Raw genomic sequence first — 23,213 nt, forward strand, 5'->3', positions numbered from 1 at the left:
GGTACCTCGCTCATCTGTAGAAACAATAGTACGCAAGTATAAACACCATGGTATGACGCAGGCGTCATACCGCTCAGGAAGGAGACGCGTTCTCTCTCTAGAGATGAACGTACTTTGGGTCGAAAAGTGCAAATCCATCCCAGAACAACAGCAAAGGACCTTGTGAAGATGCTGGAGGAAACAGGTACAAAATGGTCTATATCCACAGGCAAACGAGTCCTATATCGACATACCCGAGAGGCCACTCAGCAAGGAAGAAGCTACTGCTCCAAAACCGCCATAAAAAAGCCATACTACAGTTTGGGGACAAAGATCCTAGTTTTGGAGAAATGTCCTCTGGTCTGATGAAACAAAAATCGAACTGTTTGGCCATAATGACCATTGTTATGTTTGGAGGGAAAAGGGGGAGGCTTTCAAGCCGAAGAACACCATCATGTTGTGGGGTGCTTTGCTGCAGGAGGGTCTGGTGCACCACTAGAACACCTGGGAAGGACAGTGCAGGGCAAATCGGTTTGCAATTTGAAGTGGTACATATGTGCGACAACCTACTAAATTCACAGTGACAGGTTGCACAAGTAAACAAGAAGCATAGACTATTTCCCTGACCGGGAATCGAACCCGGGCCGCGGCGGTGAGAGCGCCGAATCCTAACCACTAGACCACCAGGGAAGGGTACTACAGTGCAAATCGGTTCCCAGTGTGAGCTGGTACATATGTGCGATAACCTATATTCATTGTGACAGGTTGCACAAGTAAACATGTAGCAAAAGAGTAGTTCCCTGACCGGGAATCGAACCCGGGCCGCGGCGGTGAGAGCGCCGAATCCTAACCACTAGACCACCAGGGAAGGGTACTACAGTGCAAATCGGTTCCCAGTGTGAGCTGGTACATATGTGCGATAACCTTCTATATTCATTGTGACAGGTTGCACAAGTAAACATGTAGCAAAAGAGTAGTTCCCTGACCGGGAATCGAACCCGGGCCGCGGCGGTGAGAGCGCCGAATCCTAACCACTAGACCACCAGGGAAGGGTACTACAGTGCAATTCGTTTCCCAGTTTGAAATGGTACATATAGTTGAAGTCGTAAGTTTCCATCCACTTAGGCTGGAGTCATTAAAACCTGTTTGTCAACCCCTCCACACATTTCTTGCTAACAAACGATAGTTTTGGCAATCGGTTAGGACATCTACTTTGTGCATGACACAAGTAATTTTTCCAACAATTGTTTACAGAGGGATTATTTCACTTATAATTCACTGTATCACAAATTCAGTGGGCCAGAAGTTTACATACACTAAGTTGGCTGTGCCTTTAAACAGTTTGTAAAATTCCCGAAAATGATGTCATGGCTTTAGAAGCTTCTGATAGGCTAATTGACATCCTTTGAGTCAATTGGAGGTGTACCTGTAGATGTATTTCAAGGCCTACCTTCAAACTCAGTGCCTCTTTGCTTGACTCCATGGGAAAAGCAAAGGAAATCAGCCAAGACCTCAGAAAAAAAAATGTAGACCTCCACAAGTGTGGTTCCTCCTTGGGAGCAATTTCCAAACGCCTGAAGGTACCTCGCTCATCTGTAGAAACAATAGTACGCAAGTATAAACACCATGGTATGACGCAGGCGTCATACCGCTCAGGAAGGAGACGTTCTCTCTCCTAGAGATGAACGTACTTTGGGTCGAAAAGTGCAAATCCATCCCAGAACAACAGCAAAGGACCTTGTGAAGATGCTGGAGGAAACAGGTACAAAATGGTCTATATCCACAGGCAAACGAGTCCTATATCGACATACCCCGAGAGGCCACTCAGCAAGGAAGAAGCTACTGCTCCAAAACCGCCATAAAAAAGCCATACTACAGTTTGGGGACAAAGATCCTAGTTTTTGGAGAAATGTCCTCTGGTCTGATGAAACAAAAATCGAACTGTTTGGCCATAATGACCATTGTTATGTTTGGAGGGAAAAGGGGGAGGCTTTCAAGCCGAAGAACACCATCATGTTGTGGGGGTGCTTTGCTGCAGGAGGGTCTGGTGCACCACTAGAACACCTGGGAAGGACAGTGCAGGGCAAATCGGTTTGCAATTTGAAGTGGTACATATGTGCGACAACCTACTAAATTCACAGTGACAGGTTGCACAAGTAAACAAGAAGCATAGACTATTTCCCTGACCGGGAATCGAACCCGGGCCGCGGCGGTGAGAGCGCCGAATCCTAACCACTAGACCACCAGGGAAGGGTACTACAGTGCAAATCGGTTCCCAGTGTGAGCTGGTACATATGTGCGATAACCTATATTCATTGTGACAGGTTGCACAAGTAAACATGTAGCAAAAGAGTAGTTCCCTGACCGGGAATCGAACCCGGGCCGCGGCGGTGAGAGCGCCGAATCCTAACCACTAGACCACCAGGGAAGGGTACTACAGTGCAAATCGGTTCCCAGTGTGAGCTGGTACATATGTGCGATAACCTTCTATATTCATTGTGACAGGTTGCACAAGTAAACATGTAGCAAAAGAGTAGTTCCCTGACCGGGAATCGAACCCGGGCCGCGGCGGTGAGAGCGCCGAATCCTAACCACTAGACCACCAGGGAAGGGTACTACAGTGCAATTCGTTTCCCAGTTTGAAATGGTACATATAGTTGAAGTCGTAAGTTTCCATCCACTTAGGCTGGAGTCATTAAAACCTGTTTGTCAACCCCTCCACACATTTCTTGCTAACAAACGATAGTTTTGGCAATCGGTTAGGACATCTACTTTGTGCATGACACAAGTAATTTTTCCAACAATTGTTTACAGAGGGATTATTTCACTTATAATTCACTGTATCACAAATTCAGTGGGCCAGAAGTTTACATACACTAAGTTGGCTGTGCCTTTAAACAGTTTGTAAAATTCCCGAAAATGATGTCATGGCTTTAGAAGCTTCTGATAGGCTAATTGACATCCTTTGAGTCAATTGGAGGTGTACCTGTAGATGTATTTCAAGGCCTACCTTCAAACTCAGTGCCTCTTTGCTTGACTCCATGGGAAAAGCAAAGGAAATCAGCCAAGACCTCAGAAAAAAATGTAGACCTCCACAAGTGTGGTTCCTCCTTGGGAGCAATTTCCAAACGCCTGAAGGTACCTCGCTCATCTGTAGAAACAATAGTACGCAAGTATAAACACCATGGTATGACGCAGGCGTCATACCGCTCAGGAAGGAGACGCGTTCTCTCTCCTAGAGATGAACGTACTTTGGGTCGAAAAGTGCAAATCCATCCCAGAACAACAGCAAAGGACCTTGTGAAGATGCTGGAGGAAACAGGTACAAAATGGTCTATATCCACAGGCAAACGAGTCCTATATCGACATACCCCGAGAGGCCACTCAGCAAGGAAGAAGCTACTGCTCCAAAACCGCCATAAAAAAGCCATACTACAGTTTGGGGACAAAGATCCTAGTTTTTGGAGAAATGTCCTCTGGTCTGATGAAACAAAAATCGAACTGTTTGGCCATAATGACCATTGTTATGTTTGGAGGGAAAAGGGGAGGCTTTCAAGCCGAAGAACACCATCATGTTGTGGGGGTGCTTTGCTGCAGGAGGGTCTGGTGCACCACTAGAACACCTGGGAAGGACAGTGCAGGGCAAATCGGTTTGCAATTTGAAGTGGTACATATGTGCGACAACCTACTAAATTCACAGTGACAGGTTGCACAAGTAAACAAGAAGCATAGACTATTTCCCTGACCGGGAATCGAACCCGGGCCGCGGCGGTGAGAGCGCCGAATCCTAACCACTAGACCACCAGGGAAGGGTACTACAGTGCAAATCGGTTCCCAGTGTGAGCTGGTACATATGTGCGATAACCTATATTCATTGTGACAGGTTGCACAAGTAAACATGTAGCAAAAGAGTAGTTCCCTGACCGGGAATCGAACCCGGGCCGCGGCGGTGAGAGCGCCGAATCCTAACCACTAGACCACCAGGGAAGGGTACTACAGTGCAAATCGGTTCCCAGTGTGAGCTGGTACATATGTGCGATAACCTTCTATATTCATTGTGACAGGTTGCACAAGTAAACATGTAGCAAAAGAGTAGTTCCCTGACCGGGAATCGAACCCGGGCCGCGGCGGTGAGAGCGCCGAATCCTAACCACTAGACCACCAGGGAAGGGTACTACAGTGCAATTCGTTTCCCAGTTTGAAATGGTACATATAGTTGAAGTCGTAAGTTTCCATCCACTTAGGCTGGAGTCATTAAAACCTGTTTGTCAACCCCTCCACACATTTCTTGCTAACAAACGATAGTTTTGGCAATCGGTTAGGACATCTACTTTGTGCATGACACAAGTAATTTTTCCAACAATTGTTTACAGAGGGATTATTTCACTTATAATTCACTGTATCACAAATTCAGTGGGCCAGAAGTTTACATACACTAAGTTGGCTGTGCCTTTAAACAGTTTGTAAAATTCCCGAAAATGATGTCATGGCTTTAGAAGCTTCTGATAGGCTAATTGACATCCTTTGAGTCAATTGGAGGTGTACCTGTAGATGTATTTCAAGGCCTACCTTCAAACTCAGTGCCTCTTTGCTTGACTCCATGGGAAAAGCAAAGGAAATCAGCCAAGACCTCAGAAAAAAAAATGTAGACCTCCACAAGTGTGGTTCCTCCTTGGGAGCAATTTCCAAACGCCTGAAGGTACCTCGCTCATCTGTAGAAACAATAGTACGCAAGTATAAACACCATGGTATGACGCAGGCGTCATACCGCTCAGGAAGGAGACGCGTTCTCTCTCCTAGAGATGAACGTACTTTGGGTCGAAAAGTGCAAATCCATCCCAGAACAACAGCAAAGGACCTTGTGAAGATGCTGGAGGAAACAGGTACAAAATGGTCTATATCCACAGGCAAACGAGTCCTATATCGACATACCCCGAGAGGCCACTCAGCAAGGAAGAAGCTACTGCTCCAAAACCGCCATAAAAAAGCCATACTACAGTTTGGGGACAAAGATCCTAGTTTTTGGAGAAATGTCCTCTGGTCTGATGAAACAAAAATCGAACTGTTTGGCCATAATGACCATTGTTATGTTTGGAGGGAAAAGGGGAGGCTTTCAAGCCGAAGAACACCATCATGTTGTGGGGTGCTTTGCTGCAGGAGGGTCTGGTGCACCACTAGAACACCTGGGAAGGACAGTGCAGGGCAAATCGGTTTGCAATTTGAAGTGGTACATATGTGCGACAACCTACTAAATTCACAGTGACAGGTTGCACAAGTAAACAAGAAGCATAGACTATTTCCCTGACCGGGAATCGAACCCGGGCCGCGGCGGTGAGAGCGCCGAATCCTAACCACTAGACCACCAGGGAAGGGTACTACAGTGCAAATCGGTTCCCAGTGTGAGCTGGTACATATGTGCGATAACCTATATTCATTGTGACAGGTTGCACAAGTAAACATGTAGCAAAAGAGTAGTTCCCTGACCGGGAATCGAACCCGGGCCGCGGCGGTGAGAGCGCCGAATCCTAACCACTAGACCACCAGGGAAGGGTACTACAGTGCAAATCGGTTCCCAGTGTGAGCTGGTACATATGTGCGATAACCTTCTATATTCATTGTGACAGGTTGCACAAGTAAACATGTAGCAAAAGAGTAGTTCCCTGACCGGGAATCGAACCCGGGCCGCGGCGGTGAGAGCGCCGAATCCTAACCACTAGACCACCAGGGAAGGGTACTACAGTGCAATTCGTTTCCCAGTTTGAAATGGTACATATAGTTGAAGTCGTAAGTTTCCATCCACTTAGGCTGGAGTCATTAAAACCTGTTTGTCAACCCCTCCACACATTTCTTGCTAACAAACGATAGTTTTGGCAATCGGTTAGGACATCTACTTTGTGCATGACACAAGTAATTTTTCCAACAATTGTTTACAGAGGGATTATTTCACTTATAATTCACTGTATCACAAATTCAGTGGGCCAGAAGTTTACATACACTAAGTTGGCTGTGCCTTTAAACAGTTTGTAAAATTCCCGAAAATGATGTCATGGCTTTAGAAGCTTCTGATAGGCTAATTGACATCCTTTGAGTCAATTGGAGGTGTACCTGTAGATGTATTTCAAGGCCTACCTTCAAACTCAGTGCCTCTTTGCTTGACTCCATGGGAAAAGCAAAGGAAATCAGCCAAGACCTCAGAAAAAAATGTAGACCTCCACAAGTGTGGTTCCTCCTTGGGAGCAATTTCCAAACGCCTGAAGGTACCTCGCTCATCTGTAGAAACAATAGTACGCAAGTATAAACACCATGGTATGACGCAGGCGTCATACCGCTCAGGAAGGAGACGCGTTCTCTCTCCTAGAGATGAACGTACTTTGGGTCGAAAAGTGCAAATCCATCCCAGAACAACAGCAAAGGACCTTGTGAAGATGCTGGAGGAAACAGGTACAAAATGGTCTATATCCACAGGCAAACGAGTCCTATATCGACATACCCCGAGAGGCCACTCAGCAAGGAAGAAGCTACTGCTCCAAAACCGCCATAAAAAAGCCATACTACAGTTTGGGGACAAAGATCCTAGTTTTGGAGAAATGTCCTCTGGTCTGATGAAACAAAAATCGAACTGTTTGGCCATAATGACCATTGTTATGTTTGGAGGGAAAAGGGGAGGCTTTCAAGCCGAAGAACACCATCATGTTGTGGGGGTGCTTTGCTGCAGGAGGGTCTGGTGCACCACTAGAACACCTGGGAAGGACAGTGCAGGGCAAATCGGTTTGCAATTTGAAGTGGTACATATGTGCGACAACCTACTAAATTCACAGTGACAGGTTGCACAAGTAAACAAGAAGCATAGACTATTTCCCTGACCGGGGAAGGGTACTATCAAATCGAACCCATTGTGACAGGTTGCACAAGTAAACATGTAGCAAAAGGTGACCGGGAATCGCGCCGAATCCTAACCACTAGACCACCAGGGAAGGGTACTACAGTGCAAATCGGTTCCCAGTGTGAGCTGGTACATATGTGCGATAACCTTCTATATTCATTGTGACAGGTTGCACAAGTAAACATGTAGCAAAAGAGTAGTTCCCTGACCGGGAATCGAACCCGGGCCGCGGCGGTGAGAGCGCCGAATCCTAACCACTAGACCACCAGGGAAGGGTACTACAGTGCAATTCGTTTCCCAGTTTGAAATGGTACATATAGTTGAAGTCGTAAGTTTCCATCCACTTAGGCTGGAGTCATTAAAACCTGTTTGTCAACCCCTCCACACATTTCTTGCTAACAAACGATAGTTTTGGCAATCGGTTAGGACATCTACTTTGTGCATGACACAAGTAATTTTTCCAACAATTGTTTACAGAGGGATTATTTCACTTATAATTCACTGTATCACAAATTCAGTGGGCCAGAAGTTTACATACACTAAGTTGGCTGTGCCTTTAAACAGTTTGTAAAATTCCCGAAAATGATGTCATGGCTTTAGAAGCTTCTGATAGGCTAATTGACATCCTTTGAGTCAATTGGAGGTGTACCTGTAGATGTATTTCAAGGCCTACCTTCAAACTCAGTGCCTCTTTGCTTGACTCCATGGGAAAAGCAAAGGAAATCAGCCAAGACCTCAGAAAAAAATGTAGACCTCCACAAGTGTGGTTCCTCCTTGGGAGCAATTTCCAAACGCCTGAAGGTACCTCGCTCATCTGTAGAAACAATAGTACGCAAGTATAAACACCATGGTATGACGCAGGCGTCATACCGCTCAGGAAGGAGACGCGTTCTCTCTCCTAGAGATGAACGTACTTTGGGTCGAAAAGTGCAAATCCATCCCAGAACAACAGCAAAGGACCTTGTGAAGATGCTGGAGGAAACAGGTACAAAATGGTCTATATCCACAGGCAAACGAGTCCTATATCGACATACCCCGAGAGGCCACTCAGCAAGGAAGAAGCTACTGCTCCAAAACCGCCATAAAAAAGCCATACTACAGTTTGGGGACAAAGATCCTAGTTTTTGGAGAAATGTCCTCTGGTCTGATGAAACAAAAATCGAACTGTTTGGCCATAATGACCATTGTTATGTTTGGAGGGAAAAGGGGAGGCTTTCAAGCCGAAGAACACCATCATGTTGTGGGGGTGCTTTGCTGCAGGAGGGTCTGGTGCACCACTAGAACACCTGGGAAGGACAGTGCAGGGCAAATCGGTTTGCAATTTGAAGTGGTACATATGTGCGACAACCTACTAAATTCACAGTGACAGGTTGCACAAGTAAACAAGAAGCATAGACTATTTCCCTGACCGGGAATCGAACCCGGGCGCGGCGGTGAGAGCGCCGAATGACCACCAGGGAAGGGTACTACAGTGCAAATCGGTTCCCAGTGTGAGCTGGTACCATAACCTAGACCACCATGTAGCAAAAGGGTTCCCTGAAGGGTACTAACCACTAGACCACCAGGGAAGGGTACTACAGTGCAAATCGGTTCCCAGTGTGAGCTGGTACATATGTGCGATAACCTTCTATATTCATTGTGACAGGTTGCACAAGTAAACATGTAGCAAAAGAGTAGTTCCCTGACCGGGAATCGAACCCGGGCCGCGGCGGTGAGAGCGCGCCGAATCCTAACCACTAGACCACCAGGGAAGGGTACTACAGTGCAATTCGTTTCCCAGTTTGAAATGGTACATATAGTTGAAGTCGTAAGTTTCCATCCACTTAGGCTGGAGTCATTAAAACCTGTTTGTCAACCCCTCCACACATTTCTTGCTAACAAACGATAGTTTTGGCAATCGGTTAGGACATCTACTTTGTGCATGACACAAGTAATTTTTCCAACAATTGTTTACAGAGGGATTATTTCACTTATAATTCACTGTATCACAAATTCAGTGGGCCAGAAGTTTACATACACTAAGTTGGCTGTGCCTTTAAACAGTTTGTAAAATTCCCGAAAATGATGTCATGGCTTTAGAAGCTTCTGATAGGCTAATTGACATCCTTTGAGTCAATTGGAGGTGTACCTGTAGATGTATTTCAAGGCCTACCTTCAAACTCAGTGCCTCTTTGCTTGACTCCATGGGAAAAGCAAAGGAAATCAGCCAAGACCTCAGAAAAAAATGTAGACCTCCACAAGTGTGGTTCCTCCTTGGGAGCAATTTCCAAACGCCTGAAGGTACCTCGCTCATCTGTAGAAACAATAGTACGCAAGTATAAACACCATGGTATGACGCAGGCGTCATACCGCTCAGGAAGGAGACGCGTTCTCTCTCCTAGAGATGAACGTACTTTGGGTCGAAAAGTGCAAATCCATCCCAGAACAACAGCAAAGGACCTTGTGAAGATGCTGGAGGAAACAGGTACAAAATGGTCTATATCCACAGGCAAACGAGTCCTATATCGACATACCCCGAGAGGCCACTCAGCAAGGAAGAAGCTACTGCTCCAAAACCGCCATAAAAAAGCCATACTACAGTTTGGGGACAAAGATCCTAGTTTTTGGAGAAATGTCCTCTGGTCTGATGAAACAAAAATCGAACTGTTTGGCCATAATGACCATTGTTATGTTTGGAGGGAAAAGGGGAGGCTTTCAAGCCGAAGAACACCATCATGTTGTGGGGGTGCTTTGCTGCAGGAGGGTCTGGTGCACCACTAGAACACCTGGGAAGGACAGTGCAGGGCAAATCGGTTTGCAATTTGAAGTGGTACATATGTGCGACAACCTACTAAATTCACAGTGACAGGTTGCACAAGTAAACAAGAAGCATAGACTATTTCCCTGACCGGGAATCGAACCCGGGCCGCGGCGGTGAGAGCGCCGAATCCTAACCACTAGACCACCAGGGAAGGGTACTACAGTGCAAATCGGTTCCCAGTGTGAGCTGGTACATATGTGCGATAACCTATATTCATTGTGACAGGTTGCACAAGTAAACATGTAGCAAAAGTGTAGTTCCCTGACCGGGAATCGAACCCGGGCCGCGGCGGTGAGAGCGCCGAATCCTAACCACTAGACCACCAGGGAAGGGTACTACAGTGCAAATCGGTTCCCAGTGTGAGCTGGTACATATGTGCGATAACCTTCTATATTCATTGTGACAGGTTGCACAAGTAAACATGTAGCAAAAGAGTAGTTCCCTGACCGGGAATCGAACCCGGGCCGCGGCGGTGAGAGCGCCGAATCCTAACCACTAGACCACCAGGGAAGGGTACTACAGTGCAAATCGGTTCCCAGTGTGAGCTGGTACATATGTGCGATAACCTTCTATATTCATTGTGACAGGTTGCACAAGTAAACATGTAGCAAAAGAGTAGTTCCCTGACCGGGAATCACACCCGGGCCGCAGCGGTGAGAGCGCCGAATCCTAACCACTAGACCACCAGGGAAGGGTACTACAGTGCAATTCGTTTCCCAGTTTGAAATGGTACATATAGTTGAAGTCGTAAGTTTCCATCCACTTAGGCTGGAGTCATTAAAACCTGTTTGTCAACCCCTCCACACATTTCTTGCTAACAAACGATAGTTTTGGCAATCGGTTAGGACATCTACTTTGTGCATGACACAAGTAATTTTTCCAACAATTGTTTACAGAGGGATTATTTCACTTATAATTCACTGTATCACAAATTCAGTGGGCCAGAAGTTTACATACACTAAGTTGGCTGTGCCTTTAAACAGTTTGTAAAATTCCCGAAAATGATGTCATGGCTTTAGAAGCTTCTGATAGGCTAATTGACATCCTTTGAGTCAATTGGAGGTGTACCTGTAGATGTATTTCAAGGCCTACCTTCAAACTCAGTGCCTCTTTGCTTGACTCCATGGGAAAAGCAAAGGAAATCAGCCAAGACCTCAGAAAAAAATGTAGACCTCCACAAGTGTGGTTCCTCCTTGGGAGCAATTTCCAAACGCCTGAAGGTACCTCGCTCATCTGTAGAAACAATAGTACGCAAGTATAAACACCATGGTATGACGCAGGCGTCATACCGCTCAGGAAGGAGACGCGTTCTCTCTCCTAGAGATGAACGTACTTTGGGTCGAAAAGTGCAAATCCATCCCAGAACAACAGCAAAGGACCTTGTGAAGATGCTGGAGGAAACAGGTACAAAATGGTCTATATCCACAGGCAAACGAGTCCTATATCGACATACCCCGAGAGGCCACTCAGCAAGGAAGAAGCTACTGCTCCAAAACCGCCATAAAAAGCCATACTACAGTTTGGGGACAAAGATCCTAGTTTTTGGAGAAATGTCCTCTGGTCTGATGAAACAAAAATCGAACTGTTTGGCCATAATGACCATTGTTATGTTTGGAGGGAAAAGGGGAGGCTTTCAAGCCGAAGAACACCATCATGTTGTGGGGGTGCTTTGCTGCAGGAGGGTCTGGTGCACCACTAGAACACCTGGGAAGGACAGTGCAGGGCAAATCGGTTTGCAATTTGAAGTGGTACATATGTGCGACAACCTACTAAATTCACAGTGACAGGTTGCACAAGTAAACAAGAAGCATAGACTATTTCCCTGACCGGGAATCGAACCCGGGCCGCGGCGGTGAGAGCGCCGAATCCTAACCACTAGACCACCAGGGAAGGGTACTACAGTGCAAATCGGTTCCCAGTGTGAGCTGGTACATATGTGCGATAACCTATATTCATTGTGACAGGTTGCACAAGTAAACATGTAGCAAAAGAGTAGTTCCCTGACCGGGAATCGAACCCGGGCCGCGGCGGTGAGAGCGCCGAATCCTAACCACTAGACCACCAGGGAAGGGTACTACAGTGCAAATCGGTTCCCAGTGTGAGCTGGTACATATGTGCGATAACCTTCTATATTCATTGTGACAGGTTGCACAAGTAAACATGTAGCAAAAGAGTAGTTCCCTGACCGGGAATCGAACCCGGGCCGCGGCGGTGAGAGCGCCGAATCCTAACCACTAGACCACCAGGGAAGGGTACTACAGTGCAATTCGTTTCCCAGTTTGAAATGGTACATATAGTTGAAGTCGTAAGTTTCCATCCACTTAGGCTGGAGTCATTAAAACCTGTTTGTCAACCCCTCCACACATTTCTTGCTAACAAACGATAGTTTTGGCAATCGGTTAGGACATCTACTTTGTGCATGACACAAGTAATTTTTCCAACAATTGTTTACAGAGGGATTATTTCACTTATAATTCACTGTATCACAAATTCAGTGGGCCAGAAGTTTACATACACTAAGTTGGCTGTGCCTTTAAACAGTTTGTAAAATTCCCGAAAATGATGTCATGGCTTTAGAAGCTTCTGATAGGCTAATTGACATCCTTTGAGTCAATTGGAGGTGTACCTGTAGATGTATTTCAAGGCCTACCTTCAAACTCAGTGCCTCTTTGCTTGACTCCATGGGAAAAGCAAAGGAAATCAGCCAAGACCTCAGAAAAAAATGTAGACCTCCACAAGTGTGGTTCCTCCTTGGGAGCAATTTCCAAACGCCTGAAGGTACCTCGCTCATCTGTAGAAACAATAGTACGCAAGTATAAACACCATGGTATGACGCAGGCGTCATACCGCTCAGGAAGGAGACGCGTTCTCTCTCCTAGAGATGAACGTACTTTGGGTCGAAAAGTGCAAATCCATCCCAGAACAACAGCAAAGGACCTTGTGAAGATGCTGGAGGAAACAGGTACAAAATGGTCTATATCCACAGGCAAACGAGTCCTATATCGACATACCCCGAGAGGCCACTCAGCAAGGAAGAAGCTACTGCTCCAAAACCGCCATAAAAAAGCCATACTACAGTTTGGGGACAAAGATCCTAGTTTTTGGAGAAATGTCCTCTGGTCTGATGAAACAAAAATCGAACTGTTTGGCCATAATGACCATTGTTATGTTTGGAGGGAAAAGGGGAGGCTTTCAAGCCGAAGAACACCATCATGTTGTGGGGGTGCTTTGCTGCAGGAGGGTCTGGTGCACCACTAGAACACCTGGGAAGGACAGTGCAGGGCAAATCGGTTTGCAATTTGAAGTGGTACATATGTGCGACAACCTACTAAATTCACAGTGACAGGTTGCACAAGTAAACAAGAAGCATAGACTATTTCCCTGACCGGACCACCATCGAACCCCAGTGTGAGCTGGTACATATGTGCGATAACCTATATTCATTGTGACAGGTGAGAAACATGTAGCGCCCTGAATCCCCGGGCGCGGCGGTGAACCACTAGACCACCAGGGAAGGGTACTACAGTGCAAATCGGTTCCCAGTGTGAGCTGGTACATATGTGCGATAACCTTCTATATTCATTGTGACAGGTTGCACAAGTAAACATGTAGCAAAAGAGTAGTTCCCTGACCGGGAATCGAACCCGGGCCGCGGCGGTGAGAGCGCCGAATCCTAACCACTAGACCACCAGGGAAGGGTACTACAGTGCAATTCGTTTCCCAGTTTGAAATGGTACATATAGTTGAAGTCGTAAGTTTCCATCCACTTAGGCTGGAGTCATTAAAACCTGTTTGTCAACCCCTCCACACATTTCTTGCTAACAAACGATAGTTTTGGCAATCGGTTAGGACATCTACTTTGTGCATGACACAAGTAATTTTTCCAACAATTGTTTACAGAGGGATTATTTCACTTATAATTCACTGTATCACAAATTCAGTGGGCCAGAAGTTTACATACACTAAGTTGGCTGTGCCTTTAAACAGTTTGTAAAATTCCCGAAAATGATGTCATGGCTTTAGAAGCTTCTGATAGGCTAATTGACATCCTTTGAGTCAATTGGAGGTGTACCTGTAGATGTATTTCAAGGCCTACCTTCAAACTCAGTGCCTCTTTGCTTGACTCCATGGGAAAAGCAAAGGAAATCAGCCAAGACCTCAGAAAAAAATGTAGACCTCCACAAGTGTGGTTCCTCCTTGGGAGCAATTTCCAAACGCCTGAAGGTACCTCGCTCATCTGTAGAAACAATAGTACGCAAGTATAAACACCATGGTATGACGCAGGCGTCATACCGCTCAGGAAGGAGACGCGTTCTCTCTCCTAGAGATGAACGTACTTTGGGTCGAAAAGTGCAAATCCATCCCAGAACAACAGCAAAGGACCTTGTGAAGATGCTGGAGGAAACAGGTACAAAATGGTCTATATCCACAGGCAAACGAGTCCTATATCGACATACCCCGAGAGGCCACTCAGCAAGGAAGAAGCTACTGCTCCAAAACCGCCATAAAAAAGCCATACTACAGTTTGGGGACAAAGATCCTAGTTTTTGGAGAAATGTCCTCTGGTCTGATGAAACAAAAATCGAACTGTTTGGCCATAATGACCATTGTTATGTTTGGAGGGAAAAGGGGAGGCTTTCAAGCCGAAGAACACCATCATGTTGTGGGGGTGCTTTGCTGCAGGAGGGTCTGGTGCACCACTAGAACACCTGGGAAGGACAGTGCAGGGCAAATCGGTTTGCAATTTGAAGTGGTACATATGTGCGACAACCTACTAAATTCACAGTGACAGGTTGCACAAGTAAACAAGAAGCATAGACTATTTCCCTGACCGGGAATCGAACCCGGGCCGCGGCGGTGAGAGCGCCGAATCCTAACCACTAGACCACCAGGGAAGGGTACTACAGTGCAAATCGGTTCCCAGTGTGAGCTGGTACATATGTGCGATAACCTATATTCATTGTGACAGGTTGCACAAGTAAACATGTAGCAAAAGAGTAGTTCCCTGACCGGGAATCGAACCCGGGCCGCCAGGCGCCGAATCCTAACCACTAGACCACCAGGGAAGGGTACTACAGTGCAAATCGGTTCCCAGTGTGAGCTGGTACATATGTGCGATAACCTTCTATATTCATTGTGACAGGTTGCACAAGTAAACATGTAGCAAAAGAGTAGTTCCCTGACCGGGAATCGAACCCGGGCCGCGGCGGTGAGAGCGCCGAATCCTAACCACTAGACCACCAGGGAAGGGTACTACAGTGCAAATCGGTTCCCAGTGTGAGCTGGTACATATAGTTGAAGTCGTAAGTTTCCATCCACTTAGGATAAAACCTTTGTAACCCCTATTCATTGTGACAGGTTGCATCTAAGTGACATGTAGCAAAAGTTTACAGAGGGATTATTTCCCTGACCAGGTTTACATCACTAAGTTGGCTGTGCCTTTAAACCCGGCGTTTGGTGAAAATCCTAACCACTAGACCACCAGGGAAGGGTACTACAGTGCAAATCGGTTCCCAGTGTGAGCTGGTACATATGTGCGATAACCTTCTATATTCATTGTGACAGGTGCACAAGTAAACATGTAGCAAAAGAGTAGTTCCCTGACCGGGAATCAAACCCGGGCCTTTGCGGTGAGAGCGCCAATCCTAACCACTAGACCACCAGGGAAGGGTACTACAGTGCAATTCGTTTCCCAGTTTGAAATGGTACATATAGTTGAAGTCGTAAGTTTCCATCCACTTAGGCTGGAGTCATTAAAACCTGTTTGTCAACCCCTCCACACATTTCTTGCTAACAAACGATAGTTTTGGCAATCGGTTAGGACATCTACTTTGTGCATGACACAAGTAATTTTTCCAACAATTGTTTACAGAGGGATTATTTCACTTATAATTCACTGTATCACAAATTCAGTGGGCCAGAAGTTTACATACACTAAGTTGGCTGTGCCTTTAAACAGTTTGTAAAATTCCCGAAAATGATGTCATGGCTTTAGAAGCTTCTGATAGGCTAATTGACATCCTTTGAGTCAATTGGAGGTGTACCTGTAGATGTATTTCAAGGCCTACCTTCAAACTCAGTGCCTCTTTGCTTGACTCCATGGGAAAAGCAAAGGAAATCAGCCAAGACCTCAGAAAAAAATGTAGACCTCCACAAGTGTGGTTCCTCCTTGGGAGCAATTTCCAAACGCCTGAAGGTACCTCGCTCATCTGTAGAAACAATAGTACGCAAGTATAAACACCATGGTATGACGCAGGCGTCATACCGCTCAGGAAGGAGACGCGTTCTCTCTCCTAGAGATGAACGTACTTTGGGTCGAAAAGTGCAAATCCATCCCAGAACAACAGCAAAGGACCTTGTGAAGATGCTGGAGGAAACAGGTACAAAATGGTCTATATCCACAGGCAAACGAGTCCTATATCGACATACCCCGAGAGGCCACTCAGCAAGGAAGAAGCTACTGCTCCAAAACCGCCATAAAAAAGCCATACTACAGTTTGGGGACAAAGATCCTAGTTTTTGGAGAAATGTCCTCTGGTCTGATGAAACAAAAATCGAACTGTTTGGCCATAATGACCATTGTTATGTTTGGAGGGAAAAGGGGGAGGCTTTCAAGCCGAAGAACACCATCATGTTGTGGGGGTGCTTTGCTGCAGGAGGGTCTGGTGCACCACTAGAACACCTGGGAAGGATAATACAGTACAAATCGGTTCCCAGTGTGAGCTGGTACATATGTGTGATAACCTTCTATATTCATTGTGACAGGTTGTACAAGTAAACAAGAAGCATAGACTATTTCCCTGACCGGGAATCGAACCCGGGCCGCGGCGGTGAGAGCGCCGAATCCTAACCACTAGACCACCAGGGAAGGGTACTACAGTGCAAATCGGTTCCCAGTGTGAGCTGGTACATATGTGCGATAACCTTCTATATTCATTGTGACAGGTTGCACAAGTAAACATGTAGCAAAAGAGTAGTTCCCTGACCGGGAATCGAACCCGGGCCGCGGCGGTGAGAGCGCCGAATCCTAACCACTAGACCACCAGGGAAGGGTACTACAGTGCAATTCGTTTCCCAGTTTGAAATGGTACATATAGTTGAAGTCGTAAGTTTCCATCCACTTAGGCTGGAGTCATTAAAACCTGTTTGTCAACCCCTCCACACATTTCTTGCTAACAAACGATAGTTTTGGCAATCGGTTAGGACATCTACTTTGTGCATGACACAAGTAATTTTTCCAACAATTGTTTACAGAGGGATTATTTCACTTATAATTCACTGTATCACAAATTCAGTGGGCCAGAAGTTTACATACACTAAGTTGGCTGTGCCTTTAAACAGTTTGTAAAATTCCCGAAAATGATGTCATGGCTTTAGAAGCTTCTGATAGGCTAATTGACATCCTTTGAGTCAATTGGAGGTGTACCTGTAGATGTATTTCAAGGCCTACCTTCAAACTCAGTGCCTCTTTGCTTGACTCCATGGGAAAAGCAAAGGAAATCAGCCAAGACCTCAGAAAAAAATGTAGACCTCCACAAGTGTGGTTCCTCCTTGGGAGCAATTTCCAAACGCCTGAAGGTACCTCGCTCATCTGTAGAAACAATAGTACGCAAGTATAAACACCATGGTATGACGCAGGCGTCATACCGCTCAGGAAGGAGACGCGTTCTCTCTCCTAGAGATGAACGTACTTTGGGTCGAAAAGTGCAAATCCATCCCAGAACAACAGCAAAGGACCTTGTGAAGATGCTGGAGGAAACAGGTACAAAATGGTCTATATCCACAGGCAAACGAGTCCTATATCGACATACCCCGAGAGGCCACTCAGCAAGGAAGAAGCTACTGCTCCAAAACCGCCATAAAAAAGCCATACTACAGTTTGGGGACAAAGATCCTAGTTTTTGGAGAAATGTCCTCTGGTCTGATGAAACAAAAATCGAACTGTTTGGCCATAATGACCATTGTTATGTTTGGAGGGAAAAGGGGAGGCTTTCAAGCCGAAGAACACCATCATGTTGTGGGGGTGCTTTGCTGCAGGAGGGTCTGGTGCACCACTAGAACACCTGGGAAGGACAGTGCAGGGCAAATCGGTTTGCAATTTGAAGTGGTACATATGTGCGACAACCTACTAAATTCACAGTGACAGGTTGCACAAGTAAACAAGAAGCATAGACTATTTCCCTGACCGGGAATCGAACCCGGGCCGCGGCGGTGAGAGCGCCGAATCCTAACCACTAGACCACCAGGGAAGGGTACTACAGTGCAAATCGGTTCCCAGTGTGAGCTGGTACATATGTGCGATAACCTTCTATATTCATTGTGACAGGTTGCACAAGTAAACATGTAGCAAAAGAGTAGTTCCCTGACCGGGAATCGAACCCGGGCCGCGGCGGTGAGAGCGCCGAATCCTAACCACTAGACCACCAGGGAAGGGTACTACAGTGCAATTCGTTTCCCAGTTTGAAATGGTACATATAGTTGAAGTCATTGTGACAGTTTCCATCCAAAAAGAGTAGGCTGGAGTCATTAAAACCTGTTTGTCAACCCCTCCACACATTTCTTGCTAACAAACGATAGTTTTGGCAATCGGTTAGGACATCTACTTTGTGCATGACACAAGTAATTTTTCCAACAATTGTTTACAGAGGGATTATTTCACTTATAATTCACTGTATCACAAATTCAGTGGGCCAGAAGTTTACATACACTAAGTTGGCTGTGCCTTTAAACAGTTTGTAAAATTCCCGAAAATGATGTCATGGCTTTAGAAGCTTCTGATAGGCTAATTGACATCCTTTGAGTCAATTGGAGGTGTACCTGTAGATGTATTTCAAGGCCTACCTTCAAACTCAGTGCCTCTTTGCTTGACTCCATGGGAAAAGCAAAGGAAATCAGCCAAGACCTCAGAAAAAAATGTAGACCTCCACAAGTGTGGTTCCTCCTTGGGAGCAATTTCCAAACGCCTGAAGGTACCTCGCTCATCTGTAGAAACAATAGTACGCAAGTATAAACACCATGGTATGACGCAGGCGTCATACCGCTCAGGAAGGAGACGCGTTCTCTCTCCTAGAGATGAACGTACTTTGGGTCGAAAAGTGCAAATCCATCCCAGAACAACAGCAAAGGACCTTGTGAAGATGCTGGAGGAAACAGGTACAAAATGGTCTATATCCACAGGCAAACGAGTCCTATATCGACATACCCCGAGAGGCCACTCAGCAAGGAAGAAGCTACTGCTCCAAAACCGCCATAAAAAAGCCATACTACAGTTTGGGGACAAAGATCCTAGTTTTTGGAGAAATGTCCTCTGGTCTGATGAAACAAAAATCGAACTGTTTGGCCATAATGACCATTGTTATGTTTGGAGGGAAAAGGGGAGGCTTTCAAGCCGAAGAACACCATCATGTTGTGGGGGTGCTTTGCTGCAGGAGGGTCTGGTGCACCACTAGAACACCTGGGAAGGACAGTGCAGGGCAAATCGGTTTGCAATTTGAAGTGGTACATATGTGCGACAACCTACTAAATTCACAGTGACAGGTTGCACAAGTAAACAAGAAGCATAGACTATTTCCCTGACCGGGAATCGAACCCGGGCCGCAAATCGGTTCGGTGAGAGCGCCATTGAATCCTAACCACTAGACCACCAGGGAAGGGTACTACAGTGCAAATCGGTTCCCAGTGTGAGCTGGTACATATGTGCGATAACCTTCTATATTCATTGTGACAGGTTGCACAAGTAAACATGTAGCAAAAGAGTAGTTCCCTGACCGGGAATCGAACCCGGGCCGCGGCGGTGAGAGCGCCGAATCCTAACCACTAGACCACCAGGGAAGGGTACTACAGTGCAATTCGTTTCCCAGTTTGAAATGGTACATATAGTTGAAGTCGTAAGTTTCCATCCACTTAGGCTGGAGTCATTAAAACCTGTTTGTCAACCCCTCCACACATTTCTTGCTAACAAACGATAGTTTTGGCAATCGGTTAGGACATCTACTTTGTGCATGACACAAGTAATTTTTCCAACAATTGTTTACAGAGGGATTATTTCACTTATAATTCACTGTATCACAAATTCAGTGGGCCAGAAGTTTACATACACTAAGTTGGCTGTGCCTTTAAACAGTTTGTAAAATTCCCGAAAATGATGTCATGGCTTTAGAAGCTTCTGATAGGCTAATTGACATCCTTTGAGTCAATTGGAGGTGTACCTGTAGATGTATTTCAAGGCCTACCTTCAAACTCAGTGCCTCTTTGCTTGACTCCATGGGAAAAGCAAAGGAAATCAGCCAAGACCTCAGAAAAAAAATGTAGACCTCCACAAGTGTGGTTCCTCCTTGGGAGCAATTTCCAAACGCCTGAAGGTACCTCGCTCATCTGTAGAAACAATAGTACGCAAGTATAAACACCATGGTATGACGCAGGCGTCATACCGCTCAGGAAGGAGACGCGTTCTCTCTCCTAGAGATGAACGTACTTTGGGTCGAAAAGTGCAAATCCATCCCAGAACAACAGCAAAGGACCTTGTGAAGATGCTGGAGGAAACAGGTACAAAATGGTCTATATCCACAGGCAAACGAGTCCTATATCGACATACCCCGAGAGGCCACTCAGCAAGGAAGAAGCTACTGCTCCAAAACCGCCATAAAAAAGCCATACTACAGTTTGGGGACAAAGATCCTAGTTTTTGGAGAAATGTCCTCTGGTCTGATGAAACAAAAATCGAACTGTTTGGCCATAATGACCATTGTTATGTTTGGAGGGAAAAGGGGAGGCTTTCAGGAGGGTCTGAAGAACACCATCATGTTGTGGGGGTGCTTTGCTGCAGGAGGGTCTGGTGCACCACTAGAACACCTGGGAAGGACAGTGCAGGGCAAATCGGTTTGCAATTTGAAGTGGTACATATGTGCGACAACCTACTAAATTCACAGTGACAGGTTGCACAAGTAAACATGTAGCAAAAGAGTAGTTCCCTGACCGGGAATCGAACCCGGGCCGCGGCGGTGAGAGCGCCGAATCCTAACCACTAGACCACCAGGGAAGGGTACTACAGTGCAAATCGGTTCCCAGTGTGAGCTGGTACATATGTGCGATAACCTTCTATATTCATTGTGACAGGTTGCACAAGTAAACATGTAGCAAAAGAGTAGTTCCCTGACCGGGAATCGAACCCGGGCCGCGGCGGTGAGAGCGCCGAATCCTAACCACTAGACCACCAGGGAAGGGTACTACAGTGCAATTCGTTTCCCAGTTTGAAATGGTACATATAGTTGAAGTCGTAAGTTTCCATCCACTTAGGCTGGAGTCATTAAAACCTGTTTGTCAACCCCTCCACACATTTCTTGCTAACAAACGATAGTTTTGGCAATCGGTTAGGACATCTACTTTGTGCATGACACAAGTAATTTTTCCAACAATTGTTTACAGAGGGATTATTTCACTTATAATTCACTGTATCACAAATTCAGTGGGCCAGAAGTTTACATACACTAAGTTGGCTGTGCCTTTAAACAGTTTGTAAAATTCCCGAAAATGATGTCATGGCTTTAGAAGCTTCTGATAGGCTAATTGACATCCTTTGAGTCAATTGGAGGTGTACCTGTAGATGTATTTCAAGGCCTACCTTCAAACTCAGTGCCTCTTTGCTTGACTCCATGGGAAAAGCAAAGGAAATCAGCCAAGACCTCAGAAAAAAATGTAGACCTCCACAAGTGTGGTTCCTCCTTGGGAGCAATTTCCAAACGCCTGAAGGTACCTCGCTCATCTGTAGAAACAATAGTACGCAAGTATAAACACCATGGTATGACGCAGGCGTCATACCGCTCAGGAAGGAGACGCGTTCTCTCTCCTAGAGATGAACGTACTTTGGGTCGAAAAGTGCAAATCCATCCCAGAACAACAGCAAAGGACCTTGTGAAGATGCTGGAGGAAACAGGTACAAAATGGTCTATATCCACAGGCAAACGAGTCCTATATCGACATACCCCGAGAGGCCACTCAGCAAGGAAGAAGCTACTGCTCCAAAACCGCCATAAAAAAGCCATACTACAGTTTGGGGACAAAGATCCTAGTTTTTGGAGAAATGTCCTCTGGTCTGATGAAACAAAAATCGAACTGTTTGGCCATAATGACCATTGTTATGTTTGGAGGGAAAAGGGGAGGCTTTCAAGCCGAAGAACACCATCATGTTGTGGGGGTGCTTTGCTGCAGGAGGGTCTGGTGCACCACTAGAACACCTGGGAAGGACAGTGCAGGGCAAATCGGTTTGCAATTTGAAGTGGTACATATGTGCGACAACCTACTAAATTCACAGTGACAGGTTGCACAAGTAAACAAGAAGCATAGACTATTTCCCTGACCGGGAATCGAACCCGGGCCGCGGCGGTGAGAGCGCCGAATCCTAACCACTAGACCACCAGGGAAGGGTACTACAGTGCAAATCGGTTCCCAGTGTGAGCTGGTACATATGTGCGATAACGTATATTCATTGTGACAGGTTGCACAAGTAAACATGTAGCAAAAGAGTAGTTCCCTGACCGGGAATCGAACCCGGGCCGCGGCGGTGAGAGCGCCGAATCCTAACCACTAGACCACCAGGGAAGGGTACTACAGTGCAAATCGGTTCCCAGTGTGAGCTGGTACATATGTGCGATAACCTTCTATATTCATTGTGACAGGTTGCACAAGTAAACATGTAGCAAAAGAGTAGTTCCCTGACCGGGAATCGAACCCGGGCCGCGGCGGTGAGAGCGCCTCCTAACCACTAGACCACCAGGGAAGGGTACTACAGTGCAAATCGGTTCCCAGTGTGAGCTGGTACATATGTGCGATAACCTTCTATATTCATTGTGACAGGTTGCACAAGTAAACATGTAGCAAAAGAGTAGTTCCCTGACCGGGAATCGAACCCGGGCCGCGGCGGTGAGAGCGCCGAATCCTAACCACTAGACCACCAGGGAAGGGTACTACAGTGCAATTCGTTTCCCAGTTTGAAATGGTACATATAGTTGAAGTCGTAAGTTTCCATCCACTTAGGCTGGAGTCATTAAAACCTGTTTGTCAACCCCTCCACACATTTCTTGCTAACAAACGATAGTTTTGGCAATCGGTTAGGACATCTACTTTGTGCATGACACAAGTAATTTTTCCAACAATTGTTTACAGAGGGATTATTTCACTTATAATTCACTGTATCACAAATTCAGTGGGCCAGAAGTTTACATACACTAAGTTGGCTGTGCCTTTAAACAGTTTGTAAAATTCCCGAAAATGATGTCATGGCTTTAGAAGCTTCTGATAGGCTAATTGACATCCTTTGAGTCAATTGGAGGTGTACCTGTAGATGTATTTCAAGGCCTACCTTCAAACTCAGTGCCTCTTTGCTTGACTCCATGGGAAAAGCAAAGGAAATCAGCCAAGACCTCAGAAAAAAATGTAGACCTCCACAAGTGTGGTTCCTCCTTGGGAGCAATTTCCAAACGCCTGAAGGTACCTCGCTCATCTGTAGAAACAATAGTACGCAAGTATAAACACCATGGTATGACGCAGGCGTCA

The 23,213-nt window shown here is 46.0% G+C and overlaps 33 non-coding genes across 33 annotated transcripts; all 33 read right to left on the reverse strand.

Annotated features, from left to right (window-relative positions):
- Window positions 1-597: 597 nt before the first annotated feature.
- On the reverse strand, window positions 598-669 carry trnae-cuc (transfer RNA glutamic acid (anticodon CUC)). Its single transcript has one exon. It is a non-coding gene; the product is annotated as a tRNA-Glu (tRNA).
- Window positions 670-775: 106 nt separating this feature from the next.
- trnae-cuc (transfer RNA glutamic acid (anticodon CUC)) lies at window positions 776-847 on the reverse strand. The gene has a single exon. It is a non-coding gene; the product is annotated as a tRNA-Glu (tRNA).
- A 109-nt stretch (window positions 848-956) lies between these two features.
- Window positions 957-1,028, reverse strand: trnae-cuc (transfer RNA glutamic acid (anticodon CUC)). Its single transcript has one exon. It is a non-coding gene; the product is annotated as a tRNA-Glu (tRNA).
- A 1,129-nt stretch (window positions 1,029-2,157) lies between these two features.
- On the reverse strand, window positions 2,158-2,229 carry trnae-cuc (transfer RNA glutamic acid (anticodon CUC)). The gene has a single exon. It is a non-coding gene; the product is annotated as a tRNA-Glu (tRNA).
- Window positions 2,230-2,335: 106 nt separating this feature from the next.
- trnae-cuc (transfer RNA glutamic acid (anticodon CUC)) lies at window positions 2,336-2,407 on the reverse strand. Its single transcript has one exon. It is a non-coding gene; the product is annotated as a tRNA-Glu (tRNA).
- Window positions 2,408-2,516: 109 nt separating this feature from the next.
- Window positions 2,517-2,588, reverse strand: trnae-cuc (transfer RNA glutamic acid (anticodon CUC)). The gene has a single exon. It is a non-coding gene; the product is annotated as a tRNA-Glu (tRNA).
- Window positions 2,589-3,716: 1,128 nt separating this feature from the next.
- trnae-cuc (transfer RNA glutamic acid (anticodon CUC)) lies at window positions 3,717-3,788 on the reverse strand. Its single transcript has one exon. It is a non-coding gene; the product is annotated as a tRNA-Glu (tRNA).
- Window positions 3,789-3,894: 106 nt separating this feature from the next.
- trnae-cuc (transfer RNA glutamic acid (anticodon CUC)) lies at window positions 3,895-3,966 on the reverse strand. The gene has a single exon. It is a non-coding gene; the product is annotated as a tRNA-Glu (tRNA).
- A 109-nt stretch (window positions 3,967-4,075) lies between these two features.
- trnae-cuc (transfer RNA glutamic acid (anticodon CUC)) lies at window positions 4,076-4,147 on the reverse strand. Its single transcript has one exon. It is a non-coding gene; the product is annotated as a tRNA-Glu (tRNA).
- Window positions 4,148-5,276: 1,129 nt separating this feature from the next.
- Window positions 5,277-5,348, reverse strand: trnae-cuc (transfer RNA glutamic acid (anticodon CUC)). Its single transcript has one exon. It is a non-coding gene; the product is annotated as a tRNA-Glu (tRNA).
- Window positions 5,349-5,454: 106 nt separating this feature from the next.
- Window positions 5,455-5,526, reverse strand: trnae-cuc (transfer RNA glutamic acid (anticodon CUC)). The gene has a single exon. It is a non-coding gene; the product is annotated as a tRNA-Glu (tRNA).
- Window positions 5,527-5,635: 109 nt separating this feature from the next.
- trnae-cuc (transfer RNA glutamic acid (anticodon CUC)) lies at window positions 5,636-5,707 on the reverse strand. Its single transcript has one exon. It is a non-coding gene; the product is annotated as a tRNA-Glu (tRNA).
- Window positions 5,708-7,062: 1,355 nt separating this feature from the next.
- trnae-cuc (transfer RNA glutamic acid (anticodon CUC)) lies at window positions 7,063-7,134 on the reverse strand. The gene has a single exon. It is a non-coding gene; the product is annotated as a tRNA-Glu (tRNA).
- A 1,405-nt stretch (window positions 7,135-8,539) lies between these two features.
- trnae-cuc (transfer RNA glutamic acid (anticodon CUC)) lies at window positions 8,540-8,613 on the reverse strand. The gene has a single exon. It is a non-coding gene; the product is annotated as a tRNA-Glu (tRNA).
- A 1,128-nt stretch (window positions 8,614-9,741) lies between these two features.
- Window positions 9,742-9,813, reverse strand: trnae-cuc (transfer RNA glutamic acid (anticodon CUC)). Its single transcript has one exon. It is a non-coding gene; the product is annotated as a tRNA-Glu (tRNA).
- A 106-nt stretch (window positions 9,814-9,919) lies between these two features.
- On the reverse strand, window positions 9,920-9,991 carry trnae-cuc (transfer RNA glutamic acid (anticodon CUC)). Its single transcript has one exon. It is a non-coding gene; the product is annotated as a tRNA-Glu (tRNA).
- Window positions 9,992-10,100: 109 nt separating this feature from the next.
- Window positions 10,101-10,172, reverse strand: trnae-cuc (transfer RNA glutamic acid (anticodon CUC)). Its single transcript has one exon. It is a non-coding gene; the product is annotated as a tRNA-Glu (tRNA).
- Window positions 10,173-11,480: 1,308 nt separating this feature from the next.
- Window positions 11,481-11,552, reverse strand: trnae-cuc (transfer RNA glutamic acid (anticodon CUC)). Its single transcript has one exon. It is a non-coding gene; the product is annotated as a tRNA-Glu (tRNA).
- A 106-nt stretch (window positions 11,553-11,658) lies between these two features.
- trnae-cuc (transfer RNA glutamic acid (anticodon CUC)) lies at window positions 11,659-11,730 on the reverse strand. The gene has a single exon. It is a non-coding gene; the product is annotated as a tRNA-Glu (tRNA).
- A 109-nt stretch (window positions 11,731-11,839) lies between these two features.
- trnae-cuc (transfer RNA glutamic acid (anticodon CUC)) lies at window positions 11,840-11,911 on the reverse strand. The gene has a single exon. It is a non-coding gene; the product is annotated as a tRNA-Glu (tRNA).
- Window positions 11,912-13,285: 1,374 nt separating this feature from the next.
- Window positions 13,286-13,357, reverse strand: trnae-cuc (transfer RNA glutamic acid (anticodon CUC)). The gene has a single exon. It is a non-coding gene; the product is annotated as a tRNA-Glu (tRNA).
- Window positions 13,358-14,485: 1,128 nt separating this feature from the next.
- trnae-cuc (transfer RNA glutamic acid (anticodon CUC)) lies at window positions 14,486-14,557 on the reverse strand. The gene has a single exon. It is a non-coding gene; the product is annotated as a tRNA-Glu (tRNA).
- A 280-nt stretch (window positions 14,558-14,837) lies between these two features.
- Window positions 14,838-14,909, reverse strand: trnae-cuc (transfer RNA glutamic acid (anticodon CUC)). The gene has a single exon. It is a non-coding gene; the product is annotated as a tRNA-Glu (tRNA).
- Window positions 14,910-16,458: 1,549 nt separating this feature from the next.
- trnae-cuc (transfer RNA glutamic acid (anticodon CUC)) lies at window positions 16,459-16,530 on the reverse strand. Its single transcript has one exon. It is a non-coding gene; the product is annotated as a tRNA-Glu (tRNA).
- A 109-nt stretch (window positions 16,531-16,639) lies between these two features.
- On the reverse strand, window positions 16,640-16,711 carry trnae-cuc (transfer RNA glutamic acid (anticodon CUC)). The gene has a single exon. It is a non-coding gene; the product is annotated as a tRNA-Glu (tRNA).
- Window positions 16,712-17,839: 1,128 nt separating this feature from the next.
- trnae-cuc (transfer RNA glutamic acid (anticodon CUC)) lies at window positions 17,840-17,911 on the reverse strand. Its single transcript has one exon. It is a non-coding gene; the product is annotated as a tRNA-Glu (tRNA).
- A 109-nt stretch (window positions 17,912-18,020) lies between these two features.
- Window positions 18,021-18,092, reverse strand: trnae-cuc (transfer RNA glutamic acid (anticodon CUC)). Its single transcript has one exon. It is a non-coding gene; the product is annotated as a tRNA-Glu (tRNA).
- Window positions 18,093-19,421: 1,329 nt separating this feature from the next.
- On the reverse strand, window positions 19,422-19,493 carry trnae-cuc (transfer RNA glutamic acid (anticodon CUC)). Its single transcript has one exon. It is a non-coding gene; the product is annotated as a tRNA-Glu (tRNA).
- Window positions 19,494-20,628: 1,135 nt separating this feature from the next.
- Window positions 20,629-20,700, reverse strand: trnae-cuc (transfer RNA glutamic acid (anticodon CUC)). Its single transcript has one exon. It is a non-coding gene; the product is annotated as a tRNA-Glu (tRNA).
- A 109-nt stretch (window positions 20,701-20,809) lies between these two features.
- trnae-cuc (transfer RNA glutamic acid (anticodon CUC)) lies at window positions 20,810-20,881 on the reverse strand. The gene has a single exon. It is a non-coding gene; the product is annotated as a tRNA-Glu (tRNA).
- Window positions 20,882-22,009: 1,128 nt separating this feature from the next.
- trnae-cuc (transfer RNA glutamic acid (anticodon CUC)) lies at window positions 22,010-22,081 on the reverse strand. The gene has a single exon. It is a non-coding gene; the product is annotated as a tRNA-Glu (tRNA).
- A 106-nt stretch (window positions 22,082-22,187) lies between these two features.
- Window positions 22,188-22,259, reverse strand: trnae-cuc (transfer RNA glutamic acid (anticodon CUC)). Its single transcript has one exon. It is a non-coding gene; the product is annotated as a tRNA-Glu (tRNA).
- A 287-nt stretch (window positions 22,260-22,546) lies between these two features.
- trnae-cuc (transfer RNA glutamic acid (anticodon CUC)) lies at window positions 22,547-22,618 on the reverse strand. Its single transcript has one exon. It is a non-coding gene; the product is annotated as a tRNA-Glu (tRNA).
- Window positions 22,619-23,213: the final 595 nt, after the last annotated feature.

The sequence above is a fragment of the Oncorhynchus nerka genome, unplaced genomic scaffold (genome assembly GCF_034236695.1).
Source record: "Oncorhynchus nerka isolate Pitt River unplaced genomic scaffold, Oner_Uvic_2.0 unplaced_scaffold_1604, whole genome shotgun sequence".
Lineage (NCBI taxonomy): Eukaryota > Metazoa > Chordata > Actinopteri > Salmoniformes > Salmonidae > Oncorhynchus > Oncorhynchus nerka.